General features: G+C 37.4%; 1 protein-coding gene across 7 annotated transcripts in view; it reads left to right on the top strand.

The window, feature by feature from the left end:
- The window catches only part of KHDRBS2 (KH RNA binding domain containing, signal transduction associated 2), a 372,066-nt gene that overhangs the window by 288,708 nt on the left and 66,483 nt on the right, over positions 1-16,875 (top strand). The gene's annotated exons all lie outside the window — the stretch shown is intronic.

Below are 16,875 nucleotides of genomic sequence, written 5' to 3' on the forward strand. Positions count from 1 at the left end.
GACATCTTTGAACAACTGTGAGTCAGATACACCTGTTGAAAGCCAAGAACTGTGGCACACTAGCTGTTTTATATCACATTGTGAGCATTGCCCATATACTGATGGAGTATTCGAAAAAGCAAAAAAATTAGGACTTCAATGGCATGTTAATTAGGTGTCTAAGTAAGATGAAAGTGGAATCAGAATAGAGACAAAAAAGCTCTCTCATATCCCCTAAATGTAATTACATATGCCAGGTGGGACTTTATTAATAAAGTTGTACCATGACCAGGTCAACACAGGCAATGTCATAACTGCAGTACTGAATGTACAGCATGCAAACTGCACTGATGTCATCTACACTGTGAACTTACAGGGCAGCAGCCTGGCTGTGGTAACTCACTCCGCTTCCAGTTTTACTCCATGGTAAGGACAGCTAGCAGTGGCACACAGCAGCTCACAGAGCAGTTTGCACAGACAGGCCCATAACTGTATAGAGAACATCATACACGTGCTCAGCGGGGATGACAATGCACCACATGGCACAGTCCCACCACTTGCTGGTACAACTTTTCCTGGTGCATCAGAGGCCGTGACTCAGTAGGAGTTCCCAAGGGAGGATGCAGTGCTACAGGGGTGCCTGCAACCCCTTGCTGAGGCTGGGGCAACAAGTGCTGGACTTTTCACTTGCAGAAGGTGTACACTGCTGTCACCAATTTGTCATCAAGCAAAGGAGCTGCAGGAGGACATCAGCAGACTGCACACCAGCAGTGATAATGAAAAAGACAAAAAATGGAGACTGACCATGTCTTTGTCAGGACCCTGCAGATACAAGAACCTGAACCCCCAACTGTACCAAAGGAGGGGCAGGCTGGATCTGTGCTTATTGCATGGGGAAATGGAGACTCCTGGTGATGGCAAAGGCTGGAAGCTTGTGACGGCTGGCACCAGCGGAGGGATCCTGCCTCATCTGCAGCTCTGCTGCTGCAGAACAGGTTCAGTACACTGGCAGCAGAGGAGGAGTTGGGAGCTCTGTCTGGTGAAGCACCTGAGCCACACAGTACTACCAGGAGGAAGCAGTGAGTGACTCACTACTACTGGGGATGGAGACCCCATTTGTTGTCCTGGCCAACTGCTGCATACTGCTTGTTGCATCTAGGATGTTGTGGAGAGACTACTGAGGCTTGACTGACTATTAGACTATTACCCAAATTGTTTTTCTGTGGGCACGTGTTGCTGCCAGAAGAGATCTGGAGCATATCGATGGTGTCTGCATGGGCCTGGGAGTGAGGGCCAATGGCTTCAGGGCCCTTATGGTTTGCTCCTCAATATTGCCAGTGAGGGGGGAAGGGTTTGAGAAGGATTGGATGGATCCAGTGGGTCAACAACTGGCTGTGCAACTGGTGCCCACAGGGATTCAGCTTTTACAACTGTGGGACCCTTTCTGAGAACTGAGGACTGCTAAGAACACATGAGATCCACCTGACAAAGTGCATGAAAGCATCTTTGCCAACAGGTGAGGAGAGGCTTAAACAATGAGGGCGGAAGAAGAAAACCAACAGTCATATGAAGAAGTGGTAGAGCAGGCTGACACACCAAGGGAGTGGTGTGGACAGCATAGACCTTGAAAACAATACAACAAGGTAGAGAGACCCACACTCAACTGTATGTTCAGGACTAAGAGGTGCTACATTATGTGGGAGACTCCCCTTTTCTGAGAAATCAGTACAACTGGGTGACTCTCTGAAGTTCTTGTACGTTAGTTCTTCGTGCTGTATGCACTAATAGGAGAAATTAAAGTACCATTACAGGGCCACAGTTTTATTGTTTACAGAGACATGGTGGAATAGCTCACACAACTGGAGTGGTGCAGTGGATGGATGCAGGCTCTCTAGGAAGGACTGGCTGGGATAATGAGGAGAAGGATTTGTCCACTTAAGACCAGCAAGGATGCATGGAATGTCCAGATTTTTGTGGTTCTCTGATAGCTAGAAACAAAATTGAGATTTTATTTAGGGTGAGCATGTGTCCATAGGTAACTGCTATAGAATAGCCATCTTTGAATTCGCATTCTATCTTACCCAAAGTAACTTAACATTTTCCCAAAACCCTCTATCTTTAAATGTCTATTTTCTGTTCCATAAATCTACAATAGAGATTCACATCAAAGCACATTTTTTATTTTAAGCTATTTCATAAAGTTTATTATTATTACATGCATTAAATGGGCATTAAAATGTGTAATTAACTTAAAGGATGGTTATATATGTACCTACATTCTGGAAGTTTGAAGTTTCCACTCCACAAATATTTTTCCCCAGATTCCTATTCATGTACAAACACCATGCAGATACACTCTACTTTACATCTGCTTTACATAATATATTGCTGCTGGAAGAATCTAAATTGGGCTGCAAGAAAACTTGATTCTGCTGTTGTGCCCCTGCTGGTTCCATGGGCCTCCCGTTGATATCAGTGTGAGTTCTGCATACTGAGGAAATGCTGATTATCTCAACTAAGATCAGTCATGTAGATCTAAGAGAATTTTCCCTGACTATACAGCATTATGTGGACTGTTTTGTTTATACATTATAGATGACCTGTTTTCTGAAAACTAAGCTTTCATCCTAAAGTTAAAACTCAGTACTTTTCACATCTATATTTCTATACTAAATTCAGATTTCCATTTGCTGTTCCCTCAACAGTATTTGTGCGAGACATGTTTGTCTCTTTTTTGGAAGGAAAAAAGAAGCTATATAAAAGTAGTTTTCTTTGTATAGGATATCTCCTGTGCTGATTCGATGCCTGTTCTGGGCGCTGATTTAGCGGTCATGCTAGATGTGTTACAGTAATAAGAAAGACATTTAATTCTGCAAAACACTTGCCACAATTTCTGTACAACTCTAATCCAATTTGTGTTAGATTAAAGTTTAAACTCTCACCATGCTTCTAAGGACCTACTTTTACTCACCTTAGATACAAATTTTCTATACTACCACAGTTAATTAGTAGCCAGATATGCTTGAGAAATTTGCCCCAAAAGTACAATCCTAATAAAATTAGTGTAAAGTATACCAAGTGATATAAGAATGACTGGAAAAACTGAAGATTTTACTACCTTTTTTAATATCTTGTCATCTTTCTAGGTAGGTTTGTTTGAATATATTATACAAGTAAAATACAGGTGGAAGACTGAGCTACAGTCAGCATGATTGGATAGAAAAATATAGGTTTGCCCTGTGTGTAAAGCAGTGCAAGAACAACCGCAAGATTACCATGATGATTGCCATAAACTGTCCGTGTTTATTGAGTGATCTATTTTTGCATTCAGTAAACTTAGGTTAGCTCCTTCTGCTGCAAGAAAGATATTTATCTTTAGATGTTAGGACCCTCAGTCAAAAAGATGCAGTTTTCTTAATGCTGTTGTTGGAAACACCTTGATTCTTCTGCCTTTATATTGCTAATTCTCCTACAATGTTCATCGGGTTTTGTTTTGACTCATCTACAGAACTGGAGAAAATATTGATTTTTTTTTTTTTCTTTGAAGAAAACAACCATCTTTAGTATTAATTTTAAAAAAGGAAAAAAAAGGCATTTGTTATAGACACAAAAGCTGATTTACAATCAATAGAAAATATACTAACAGACTGTTTTCCAGTCACTTAACCTTTTATGTAATTCTAGTGTCAGCATTTACAGTAGTGCTGTGCTTCTAAGAAGCCAAAGGGAGCAGAGAGAAGCTCTCTCTAGGTCAACTAGAATCACAGACTCAGAGGACCTGTTTCCTGTGTACCACCATGCACTTTTACCTTTTTATTAGGAATATACTAGCATGAATTTTGGCCATTTGAAATAAAGTTGAGCAGAACTTAATATGAGACTATTGGACAATTAATGACTTTGAAATATTGAAACGTTGAGCTAACCATGAACTACAGATGTAGGTTGGCCAGGAAAAATAGCTTTATGTTCTTAGGGTTATAACTTTTCTAACCAAACAGCTGAAAACTTTTCTAAGCCAAAATTGTTTTTCTTGAATTCAGGACAAAATCTGATGTGTGACAGACTGCTAGATGCCATCTGGACTCCTTTCCAGATACTCTGCAAGTTCAGCTTTCTGCACAGGGCTCTGTCTTCAATTCCCTTGATTTTTGCTATGCAAAAACTGCACACAGCTTCACACGACTGTTGTGTGGACTCTGCTAGTTAATCGCAAATACCCAGTTTCAAAGTTTTACTCTTACTATTTTGCTACTAGATTCATCTTTTTCATGTGATATGCTTTCTTATGTGCTTGTCATATGTTAGCGGTGGCTGTCACTTATCCATCTAGATAGACAAGCAAGCATAGTCCAGATGGAATCAGGCTATATTATGCACACAGAAATATTCCCATATTCCCTGCATTTTGTATTAGTTAATATGTTTCTCACTCCTGACAGGAGTTTATATATAGTTAGTTCCTTCGTTCGTTATTTTTACAACCTACAGTCTTTGTGCATTTCATGAATTATAATCATGAGTTACATTTATGAATTCAAATTTGATGTGTTTTGTACACCTGTCTGAAGCTAAAGTTTATGCCTTGGAGAGGGATATACTGTGAGGCAATGCTACATTATGGGTACAAACTGGAACACAGGAGGTTCCACTTAAATATGACAAGAAACTTCTTCTCAGTGAGCGTGACAGAGCACTGGAACAGGCTGTCCAGGGGCATGTGGAGTCTCCCTCTCTGGAGACATTCAAAACCCACCTGGACACCTTCCTGTGTAGCCTCATCTAGGTGTTCCTGCTGCGGCAGGGGGATTGGACTGGATGATCTCTCGAGGTCCCTTCCAATCCCTAACATTCTCTGATTCTATGATTTCGCTGTGCTGCAGTTTTCCTTGGCTGGGATTGTTGACTTCCTGGCTTCCATGGAGCCAGCTCTTAGGGAAAACGCAGAACAGGAACTGAAACACCAACCTGCTTCTTCCTCCCATGCCAGGGTAATGAGCGTGCCTGCCAGGAGGAGATAGCGGGTCTGCTCTCCCCCAGGAACAAGTTTTGCTATTGCATCTGAGCTTTTTACAACTCCTTCATAGGTAATTTCCTCAACCCCAGCACATAGGTTAGGCACAAATATACCTTTGGTAACAGTAAGGATCTAATTAAGTTACCATAGCTAGAGAAAATATTTCTTAGAAATTCCTTGCAACACACAGAAACACAATTTTAGAACAAGGAAGAAGCATACATCAAAGCTGAGTGTGAAGTTGTCTCGTTTTGTAATGCAAGATGATGTGGCTTAATTAGTTCTCAAGCTTTCTATCCAGGAGAACAAGAGGACATCACTTTTGCATAAAATATGTAAGATACAGTTACAGAAAGATGACAAGGATGTTTTTGAGGCACTACATAAATATCTCACAATTGAACATCCATTATAATCAAACATATATATGTACAGATACTTCACTTGAGCTTCAAGGCCTTGTGGTCCATGCTGAGCAGGAAGGATGGACATTGTGTGAAGATGCTTAGCATAAGATAAGCTTAAAGAGCTTCTATGTGAAACTAACAATAAGTCCAAGTTAATTTTTGAATTTCCGGAAATGTTATCTGTCGGTTTTCTGTATGACCTAAATGTATGTTAAAAACAAGACGTGCTCTGCAGCTCACTTCCTCATGGCAGTTATAAAACATTTATCCAAAGTAGAAGATAATCAGATAGAAAAGTACAGTACACAAGTTCAATGCTAAAGGTAGATTGAAAACAATATTATGCTCTTCCCCCCCATCCCGGGATTTTAATGAAACATTATAAATAAAATCAGGTTTTTTTAAAATACATTTAAAATAACCTGCGGAACTGTAGGTCAGCAAACTGGACTTTTCTACTGCAAAACTGGTAGATATTCTGAAGAACCAAACTGACCAATGAAGCTAATGCATGAACAAAAAGCTTTGACACAAACATACGCGTAATGTACTCAGGGAAAATCAGTGCAGCCTGTCTAGAGACAGTGTTTTCAAAAATATTATAGGTCTCTGCATGAGACAGTGATAAAGTTAATAGGACAAAGGTTAGTCCAGTGACAGTGTTGGCAGAGAACTCTTCACCATCACTAGCTTTGTATTAAATAATTTGAAAAAACAAACAAACCCTAAAACCACCTTTTTTCAAATACCAGATATACTTAGGGAAGTCATAATTTTCTCACAAACAGAAAGGTTAGATGGACATCACTCAGTATACTAACTTTTCTTCTTGCAACTTATTCTTTTTTTCTTGTGCTGTTATTATAAATATGTGATCAAAGAACACTAAATGAAGGTCTGGAGGGCAGCCTACACCTTTTCTCTGTTAGTGAAATCAGATGAGGAAATGTTTTGACAAAGCAAAAGAATAAGTCTGTCAAGTTAGCTTAAAACTGTTCAAATCCGAAAGAATAAATTTGAAAATTCATCAGGTGTTATGAGATAAAGGGAGAGTTCTATGAGGGTGGATTGTAAGGAACAAAGCCACACCCTTAAGCTCATCAAGACAGAAATGTATTTCAGTGCAGTTTTAAAACATCTCTTTGCAAGAATAAGTTATGTGTTCTAAGATGGTAGAAATCTATCAGTGGCTGTGGACTTCTAATGATGGATCTTAAAGTGTTTGAGTTGATGGAGCTTTTTGAGAAGATACCCGTAAAAGGTTTATAAAACAGCCTTTCCAATAGCGTCAATATCTCATCTGCTCTTAAAGCTGATATAAGCGAGAAATGACTCACAGCATTTAGGAAGGTAATGATATGATCCAGGTAATTCTGAGGATTATTCATTGCTGTGACACAGATTTTCGCCTTGATTTTGAGTGTGTTAGTTACATTAACACTTCTAAATGTGGTTTTCCACATCTGTATCATAGGGATAGTGATGATTATTTATATCACAGGTTTGCTTGAAAGTTGAATTCTTCAATACATTAAACAGAATCAGTGTAGTTATTTATGTTATTAATATATTAGTTTTTGTTATAAATAATGGCAACTAGAGTATAATACTTTTCTTTTTAATTTCTTAATACCTGCAATTACATTTCTCAGATTTTAAAATGCAAAAAACTCTGACTTACTTGCTTTTCTGGTTTTGATGCCACTGAAGTCCATGAGAGTTTTCCCATTGTTTTAAGGAGGAACCACACTTAGGTCAGTAGGTAACTTATTGTTCACATGCTGTACCTTTATAAAAAGATACAGACCAAAATGTCAGTGACTTTTCTACCACATGGATGGAGCAATCCAGGAGACATATTCATCATGCAGAGTTTTTTTTTTCCCTTCTACTTGCCATTTCTGTGATCAATGCTAGTTTCTATGAAAACCAGGGAAGGTGATTCAGGAAATGCAAGTACGCAGTGCTTTTTGCTTTCTCATTAAAAGGCAAAGCAAAAGCAAATTATGAAGTATTGCTCCTCCTTTTGTCAAATTATCATTCCAGAAGACAATTAGAAAATTAGAAGACTACCTGTAAACAAAGGAAGCTTTTACAGAGATATTATATACTCAAACACCAACATATACATCTTGGATTCAAAGGCATTTTGACAATATAAATGAAGATAATTAAGATTGCTATTTCCAACATTTTTCAATGCTAAGATATTGTGATTAACATCCGAATTGCAATGTTATAGAAACTTGATATAGCATGCTTGAATTTTGCCTAGATATGAGTAAATAGGTGTAAGTGTCTATTTATGAAGTCCATTTGGAATAATTAGGATTTACAGCCCTGAATCTTCTTCTACAGCTAGAAAGCTAAGGAATAAAGGGGAGCTCTATCCCTCTTATAAAATGCCAGTGGTGCAGAACAGGTAATTTTACCTCAGTGTTCTCTTTCTGCTCTAAGGATGTTAGCATGTTGTAAAATAACTAAATACAACTCAGAATAATTACTGGACGATGGACTGCAATCTAAAACTTCCTTCTCCCAGAGTATATCCCCCCCAAAAAGCTTGATATTAATGCTTTTTTCTGCAACTTCTCTGTCCTGGATTAATCTTTAAAATTAGGGGGGCGGGAAATAAAATTACATGAGAGTACCAATATCACAGAATATCTTAAAGCCTAATTGTTGCAATAGCCATGCTCACTAGAAATGTAACTTCGGGCTGAAATACATACTGAACCAGCTTTGGCACTTTGCTGCAGTGTTGTGGTATTGTGCTCTTTTGGAAAGAAAGAAGTGGTATCATCTGTGTTCTGTGGACAGACTAGTCATGGGTGTATGTACTAGATATTCTTGGGGCATGCCAACTGGCTCAAAACCTATCTGGATGGTAAGTGGAGAACTTCTATAATATTTACTGGACACTAATTAGGCATTAGTAGTATGCACTTGTTGAGCTGTTCTGTTCTGCCAAGATCAAAGCAGCTACAAGCCTGCCCAGAAGAAAAGTTTTAGGGCTATAAACCTCAAAATCTTAGGTGCTTCAGGACTTCAGACATATTGGTAATTAGCTTCAGTTTTGGAGGATCAGTGCTTGATTAAGACAGCTCCTGGCTCGAAACACTAATGTAGCTAAACCTTTCATCTCACAATTCAGGCTCTTGTGCCATTTGAGGCACCCTCCAGCCTTCAAGACATCCCCAGGGGACCAAGGATACCACATAGGTGAGACCTCTGCCCTGCTGGACCAGAAGGCAGAAACCAGACATGATACATTAGGATGTCTAAAATGACAGCAGATAACTATGCACAGCTGCTGAAATGAGCTCTCACTCATTTGGTCAGATGTGACACACCTCGTTGTCACACAGGCACCAAAATGAGTTAGTCTTAAACTATACAACCCCACTAAATCGCGCCTTTTACACCCAGCAGGCACTAATGAGAAAGACCTCTTTCAAAAAAGAAAATTGTCTTGCTCATCAAAATGGACTTCAATCTCAAGCTTTTAGTATGGATTTTCTCCTTAAACCTAAAGTCAAATTTCTGCACTCCACATCTTGAAATACAAGAACCCCTTGGATCCTCAGATACTACCATTAGCAAAATGCACAAGAAAAATGTTGGGTTTAATTTCTACGAGGAATGTTTTCAGTTCTGTCTGGCTGCTCTGATATTCACTTCTGTGTTGACTGCAGATGTATTCCTCAATCTGCCTCAGGGTCAAAATTGAGATACAGCTTTCTTTAACTGGCAAGGTGACTACAATTTTCAAGCTGAAGATTTATAACCAGTAATTCAACACTTTATTTGAATGCTAATAATATAACATTATTTCAGTACTTGCAATCAAGTACTGTAAAAGTCCTCCCTACATTTGATAGTTCTGAACCAGGTTGTAGGTTTCCCAGGTATTCAGGATGATGCTCAGGAATTTACTGAGCACTCTTTACTGACACATCTCCAAGCCTTTTACCAAGGGAATGAGCACCACTAGCCTCAGTGACTTAGTTCCTATTTAAAATTTATGCTAAATAGACAAGTCAATATTTAGTACACCTGACTGAAATCAGTGCTCTTGGCTGGGTACTGGTATGTACAGAAATAGGGAAATCAGGAAGAGAGCTTCATTTTTTATATTTTTAGAAGGATATCTTGTGAAAAATCAGCATCAGAGTTAAGTCAGCTTCCTTTGCTTCACAGATGAATTAACAGAGTGAGGTTTTGGTAGAGGTGATGGCTTTGTTTTAAGACAATGAACTTCCAGCTGTTGTCTTGCTAATCTGCTCCATCCTCCTGCAAGTGGAGTTCTTGGACTCAGCATGAGGGGACTCAGAGGTGTCAAATATTTTCACAAGCCTGGCACCGATATTTCTTATGATAAAATTTGAATACAGAGAATCACTAGTGACAAGAAGAGTCATCTTCCTTTAAATCTATATCCCCTTAAGTGAACAATTTGTTGCAGTCATCAGATATATTTTTATGTACTTATTTCCTTCCGTCTTTTAGTATCTTCAGCATTTACTATTGAGTTTTACAAACTTATGCAACAAACACCTTATTAAACTGAAAAAATAGAGTTAATTAAAGAAAAATGTGTTTATTTTAAGTAATGTTTTGATGTTTTAAGTAATCTTGTGTATATTTTTGCATTAGACTAATTCCTTGTCTTGAGTAGGGAAAAAAAAACCACTAACAGCAACAACACAAACAAAAAAACAAACAAAACCACAAACAACCAAAAACCACAAATAAAAAAAAAAAACAACCACAAACACCACTCTGTCCCATGGATTTTCTGTTTCAAAACCCAGGTGAATACTGTAATGAAGCACTATATAAAGTGCTGACACTGCCTCAGTGAATCACTGAGAATTTTTTTATACATGGATTCCTGAGTCATTGACCATTACAATCACAGCTAAATTGATGTCTTTATTTTCTCCAGTGCATTAACAGAATAAGGACCTGCCAATGAGAAGATAATACTGCAATTGTGGAATAGTGGTCTACTAGCTGAATAGTTAGTGATGAACCATCCTATTCTAGAAACTTTTGAGGCTTTAAAGAATAGTGACAATATCTTCAATCTCTGTCATTAGAGCTTGTAAGATGAGAATAACCTTCTGCTCATTTTTTTTAAATATTCAAGCAGAGTGTAAGAGTTAGTTGGCCTCTTCTCTGAACTGATAGTGAAATGTATCCATGTGCTTCTCCTTTTCTACCTGAGTAAGTGTGAACTTTTCCTTTTTGACTTCATTATTTAGCTATGAACACTCAGTCCTTCAGAACTTCCAAAACAGACTCAGTGACTTTTTGAACTTGATGCCTAAGACTTGATATAATTTTTTTTTTTTAAAAAATCAATTTAAAGATTCCTCTTAACATTTTTGCCCTTTAAAACAAGACACACAAGTAGATTTTCATCTTATCCAGGGCAAGGTATTGTCACAACATAACATAAAGGTGAGTTTGTAAAGTGCTGAAGTGATCTTTAACAGGAAATAGAAATTAACAAATTATCTTTTCATTCCATTGCCCAACTTTCTCTTCTTGAAGTAGAATTAAGATATATTGGAATCTGTATTTCATATTTTTAAAATATCTCCATATAAAAATAAAAAGAAACAAACAAAAGAACCTGTACGTTGCCACCATAAAAATAAACAAAGGTTAAAGCTAAGAGTCTTTTGTGGCATACGGGGAAATATAATAACTGAGGACATGGCCTGTGTGGTAGGTCATTATGGAAATCTTTTTATAAAAATCTTGTTGTTGTGCTGTTGTTTTTTCTAGAAAGCTGGAGAGATAACATTGAAGTTTTGTGTAGGACTTGCTTTCATGAGTTTCTGCTCCCATGTATATGTTTGTATATGTTGCAGGGCAGTGATGGAATGATACATAGTTCTCCCTAGAAGATTAATGCAAATTGGCTTTGCATGTAAGCTTTAAAATTTAAATTGTTGAAGAACTAAAAGCCTACAGCTTTGCTTACAGTGATGAATATGGAGCTAAAAGGGTTCTGAGCTTAGTGAGAAATTCTAAGGAATGACAGCAAAATGTATATATTCAAAAAAACAGCAATAACACAAGGTTTCAAGTACATCAGTCAAATGTTCCCTGCAATCTATATTGTGCTTCTACTTTTATGGCCAGAGAATAATCTCTTCAAACTTTTTTCTTTTAGAAGGTAGTCAGACTGTCACAATTGACACTATTTATGAAATGTAGTTGTTAAAAAGAGGAATGAGAAATTACTTCTCAACAGAGATTTAAGTTGAAGTGAACATAACTTTCTTCCTTTCTTCCTTTTTAGTAAGCCTCAGAACCATGTACAGTCCTACAATGTAATTGAATGAAAGGGATGTAAATACTGCTCTTACCCAAGAGCAAGACATATGTATATATTCTGTAATGTATTAATATACAGTGTACAGTAGAAGAACCTGATTCTTACGAAAACTTAGATTTCTATGGTGTCAAGTATTTTTGTAACTATATCAGATGTTACGATTGCAGTGGTCAGCTAGAAGCCTTGCTCTTGGTTTCTAGGAGTTCCTCAAAATCTAGAATGGCACCTTTTCCAACGAAGTTGGTATGATTATGCTTTATAGGCATCAGTGCATGTTAAAATGTTCCTGTATTCAACATCTTGTTAATTCTTGATTGGTAAATATACTAAAACAAATAGTTGAAAACAAATGGATAAATACTGCTGAAAAATGAAATTATGAACTAAAGAGAAGGACTGGAAGAAACGTTGAGATTCTCCAGGTCCATTTTCAATGACACTGTTGGGCACTGCCAGGAGGCTGCAGAGTGACTGGAGCAGTTGTGGCCTGGGATGGTCTGTGCAGCTTTGGATCCAGCCCTAGATACACTTGAGAAAGTTGTTGAGCTCTGCTTTTAGTGTCTCCGTTGCAGTGTTTAGAGTAGAAGAGGTACTAGATATGAATTACTACTTCTATATGGTAAATAAGAATCAGTAGTAGTAGTAAATGGACTGTTTGGCAGTCCATTAATATTTTTAATCATTTTTTGTTCTTCATTTGTTGACAGGCTGTGTCAAGAAAGGTCAGAATCACTGTTCTGAGATGAATAGTCTCACAATAAACAGGAGTGTTGACCTTTTTTACCATCTCTTATGCTCATTGTTTCTTTCTATTCCTTAGTGGGCATTAGAAGAATTAGCATAGAGATAAAAGGTGGCATTTTCAGTATGTCAATTTTACCTGATTCTGTATCTTTAATGCACTTAACTCAGTTAATATATCGAACATATGGTCCATTTTCTGAGTTTTCAACCATGAATGCTAGCTGGCAGGAAAAGACTAAACCAGACCAAAGTGATTGCAGCTGCATGGTAGAAAGAGGGTAGCATTCGATAAGGAAACTGTTCTTACTATTCCTTCTGCCTTCCTGTGTTCTGCCACAGTCTGGGATCACAACGCATCCCTGTTTTCGGCACGACAGTCAAGCTGCACCACAGTCTAGAACTATGCCATGCATAATAACAAGATTTTCAGTCTCTGTTTAGTATAGGTTTTGTTACTGTGATCCACATTTGCGTCACTTTGATCGCCTTGGGAAAAAATCTGCAAATTCGATCTGGTGCACAGCACGAGGTCTGCTGGGTAAACCATATCTTGCTGTGGAAGCCATATTCTGAGGTCTGTAGGGGCTTCCCATGACTCTCTGGGTGGATTTTCATGCAATAAAATTCCATCAGACATGAAGGACTTAATTCAGGCAGGTCATCATCTGTTACCACCTGAGGGCCACATGTGTTAGATGGCTCTCACTTTAGGAGGGCAATCATGCTGTTTGACACTCTTGATCCACCACAATCAAAGATGGCTGGACATCTTTTCCAGCACATCTGCTTGCTAGAGCCAAGGAAAAGGGAGTGATTTGTGGAAGTAGGGATCTGTTTAAGGTTTTTATGAAGACTTGGGGATTCTGGCTTCCTGCTGTGCTATTGGCTGATCAGTATATCTCTGCGTCACGGTTGCATTTAACTTTGAATCTTTATATATGAATTATTTTTAAAAGGAAACAGAAGAATATAACATAGAAGTTGGTGAATACTGAATTGGGAGAATGTATTTCACTGGTACAGTGAGATATATTTAGTCGTATAGGATAAAGTTAGCAGAGGTGTCTGACACGAAGATCTATTAGGCTGTCAGACAGTCTCCCAAGAGAAATGGTGGAATCCCTACTACTGGCAATATTTAGAATTCGATTAGAGAAAGCACTAGAAAATGTGCTGAAAGGAGCAATCATATTTGACAGGAGTTCCTAATAGATGATCTGTTCTTTTCCATCACTAATTTTTCTAATTGCCTGCTCAGACTTGAGGGAATAACAATTGAAATACTACCTCTAAATATCTCAATAAGTATTAACCACTTTTTACTGTTTTTCTCATTATTATATTCAAAAATGAGAAGTCCCATCACATTCTGTGTTTGCTTTTAATTACACCTGGCCTTTCTGCAATAATTCCTCTACAAGATTGTGCTAGTTAAGTTCACTCTTCTCACATAGCTTTTAAAATCAAGAAGAAAATTCTGCATTACCTCTAATCCTTGCATTTTATACATCATGCTAGACTGTATTTCCTAGTCTGACAATATCTGTTAGGAAATGAAATGTTACACTTAAGATGCTGTGAGCAGGCACTTTTTTCTAAATTCCCAGACAGTACACAGCACCAAGAAGAATTTCCAGGAAGATTTTTATTCGAACATGATTAGCAGCAGTGCAAACATTGCTGCATTCACTACAAGTAGCACTTGTATTATAAGCTTAATAATTGTCATAAGCAGAAAAAAATGAGTTCATCTCTTCTGCAACTGATACTAACTCAACATGTCATTAAACTAGTACTAGATTAATTTTCATAACTTTAAAAATCTACCTATATTTTTCACAGTGATTTTCACTCTGTCAACTCTTCAAAATTGAAGTTTGAATTTAAAAAAATGTTTTCTCAATTCAAATATATAAATTGATGACACACTATTCAGGTTGCAAGTTCCAAACTTAAATCAAAGGTATCATGGAACTAGTGAGATACTCTTTAGCTGTGTGGCTTAAAGCAACACCAAATAAGACTTACCTTTGTTATGTCTTCTAAGTACTATTTTGTGGTCCTTTATAAGGTAAGAAAAATAGATTTAAGAGTCACAATGTTTATATAAAGAATCAAAAGTTATGCAAAATGCATAAGTTACATAAATAAGACAATTTAAAACTCGCTGACCACATTTTTTTTTCAGAAATATTTTTCTATGAAACTATATTCTAGGAAATATGTGGTGAACTATCTGTGTAACACTTTAGAACATTTGGAGTTTGATTCAGCAAGACATGTCATTTATGAAAAAGGCTTGGGGTGTCCAGCATAGATTAGGATATAAATATTGCAATGTTAAGAATGCCTGAACTCTCATCTAGACCTGCTTCAGGATTACTAAATAAAGAAATCTTAATCTGCCCTGTGTTTTAAGCACTTTAAACAATTTTGTCTCTAATTCTACTGTGAAGTTTTGTTACTGTTATGTGTTACTAATTCATGGAATCCTTAATGATTAGATATATTTTAACAGAGCATAAATATGGATCAAACCAAGGGATTTCACATAGAATTAACCTATGTATTTTCTTGGCTTTTCTTGACATAGAAAACATAAGGCTATTTTTATTGGGCTTTTTTGGTGTGGTAAAATTGGAATGATCTCCTGTTAGTCATGATGACTCTTGCAAGTCTTTTCCTGAGGGAATTCTGTAAATTCAGAGACATGGGCAGTTTATAGAATTTGAGGATTTATTTACCAGAGCAAATTATCTTGCATTTGGCCAAGCTGTATTTAATCTGCCTACTTCCAGCATTCATAATACATCAGAGTGAAATTCGATATAAAATTAAATGCAATTCAAGGTCCTGTAAAACACCTATGCAAGTATTTCTGCTCTTTGCTAGTACCTCAGCATTTACCTGCACATTTACAAGCTCTGAGATGTGAAGTCCTGTGGTCCAGTTTTCAAGGGTTGAAAAATAAAAAGGAGAATTCCTTGGAATTCCCAACCATTCATGACCTGGAAATTTCATTTCCTGGGTTATTATAAAGCTTATTTAAGGTTGAAATTGTTTACTTTTAAGACATTGTGTATAGCAAGTCAAACCATTGTTAAATGCTTAAACCGTCATTAAGATAGAAGAGTTGTCAGTCTGTACTAGAGGCTTGTAATGATTTCTGTATATGCTATACAAGAAAATTTCTGCTGCTCCATGGCTAGATTTTATGTCAGCTCCATCTATCGATTATGCAGCTGGGGGAGCATCAGGATGCACAAGAAGTTCACCATCTGCTTTGCTTGAAATTTTGGAAAGAGAACTATTAGATATGATAAAGAGATTAAAATTAATAATGGGTGTATTACAACCCATCCTCCCTTGGCAGCCAAAGGCTGTGTTCTACTCTATTCATTTCAGTTCACAGGCAAAATAAATCTTTCATTTAAATGCCATTTATGTGATATATTGTCACCAGTGCAACTTGCTACTGTAATATATTATCACTCAAGTGCTATGTAAAGCAGTACAAGTCATCAGTAAAAATAGCAGTTAAAAATGAAGAATGTCTCCTGTGAAGACTGTCTGAGAGAGATTGGGTTGTTCAGCCTGGAGAAGGCTCTGAGACCTTATAGCAGCCTTCCAGTACCTAAAGGGTATCTACAAGAAGGCTGAAGAGGGACTTTTTACAGGGGCATGTAGTCATAGGACAAGGAGTAATGGCTTTAAATTGAAAGAGGGTAGATCTAGATTAGGTGTAAAGGAGAAATTCTTCACCATGAGGGTGGTGAGGCGCTGGAACAGGTTGCTCAGAGTGTTCAAGGCCAGGTTGGATGGGGCTTTGAGCAACCTGGTGTTGTGGAAGGTGCCCCTGCCCATGGCATGGGGCTTGGAACTACACAATCTTTAAGGTCCCTTCCAACCCAAAACAGTTTATTATTCTATGGAAAGTCCTTTCTTCGGGAATCTCAGAATCACAGACAAGTGCAAAAATGCACTTTATTGCAGATACACAAAGAAGATGCCTTGGTTTATTTTTCATCTCAGCTTGCTGCTTATTACTAAAGTAAGTCATTTTATTGATATTGGAAGAAAGACATTTTTTTTGTGAGACATTCCTGTTCAGTAAGAACTGAGTAAAGGATTGACACTGAGGTTAGGATGCTATCCCATAAGGAGATGGAATATGAAAAAAAGTACAAATAAAATGGTTTCAGTAGTTCAGTTTGATGGTAGCAAGGTTAGGGGACAAAGAAAAATACAAGAAGTTAAATGAACATAAGCAGTAGCTTTGACTCATTAATTAGAAGTCTTAATGTGACTTCATGGGCATAGGAGAGCCAGCAGAAGGATTTGAAAAAAATAAAGATGATAGCCAGATGAATATTGTA

The sequence above is a fragment of the Patagioenas fasciata genome, chromosome 3 (assembly GCF_037038585.1).
Source record: "Patagioenas fasciata isolate bPatFas1 chromosome 3, bPatFas1.hap1, whole genome shotgun sequence".
NCBI lineage: Eukaryota > Metazoa > Chordata > Aves > Columbiformes > Columbidae > Patagioenas > Patagioenas fasciata.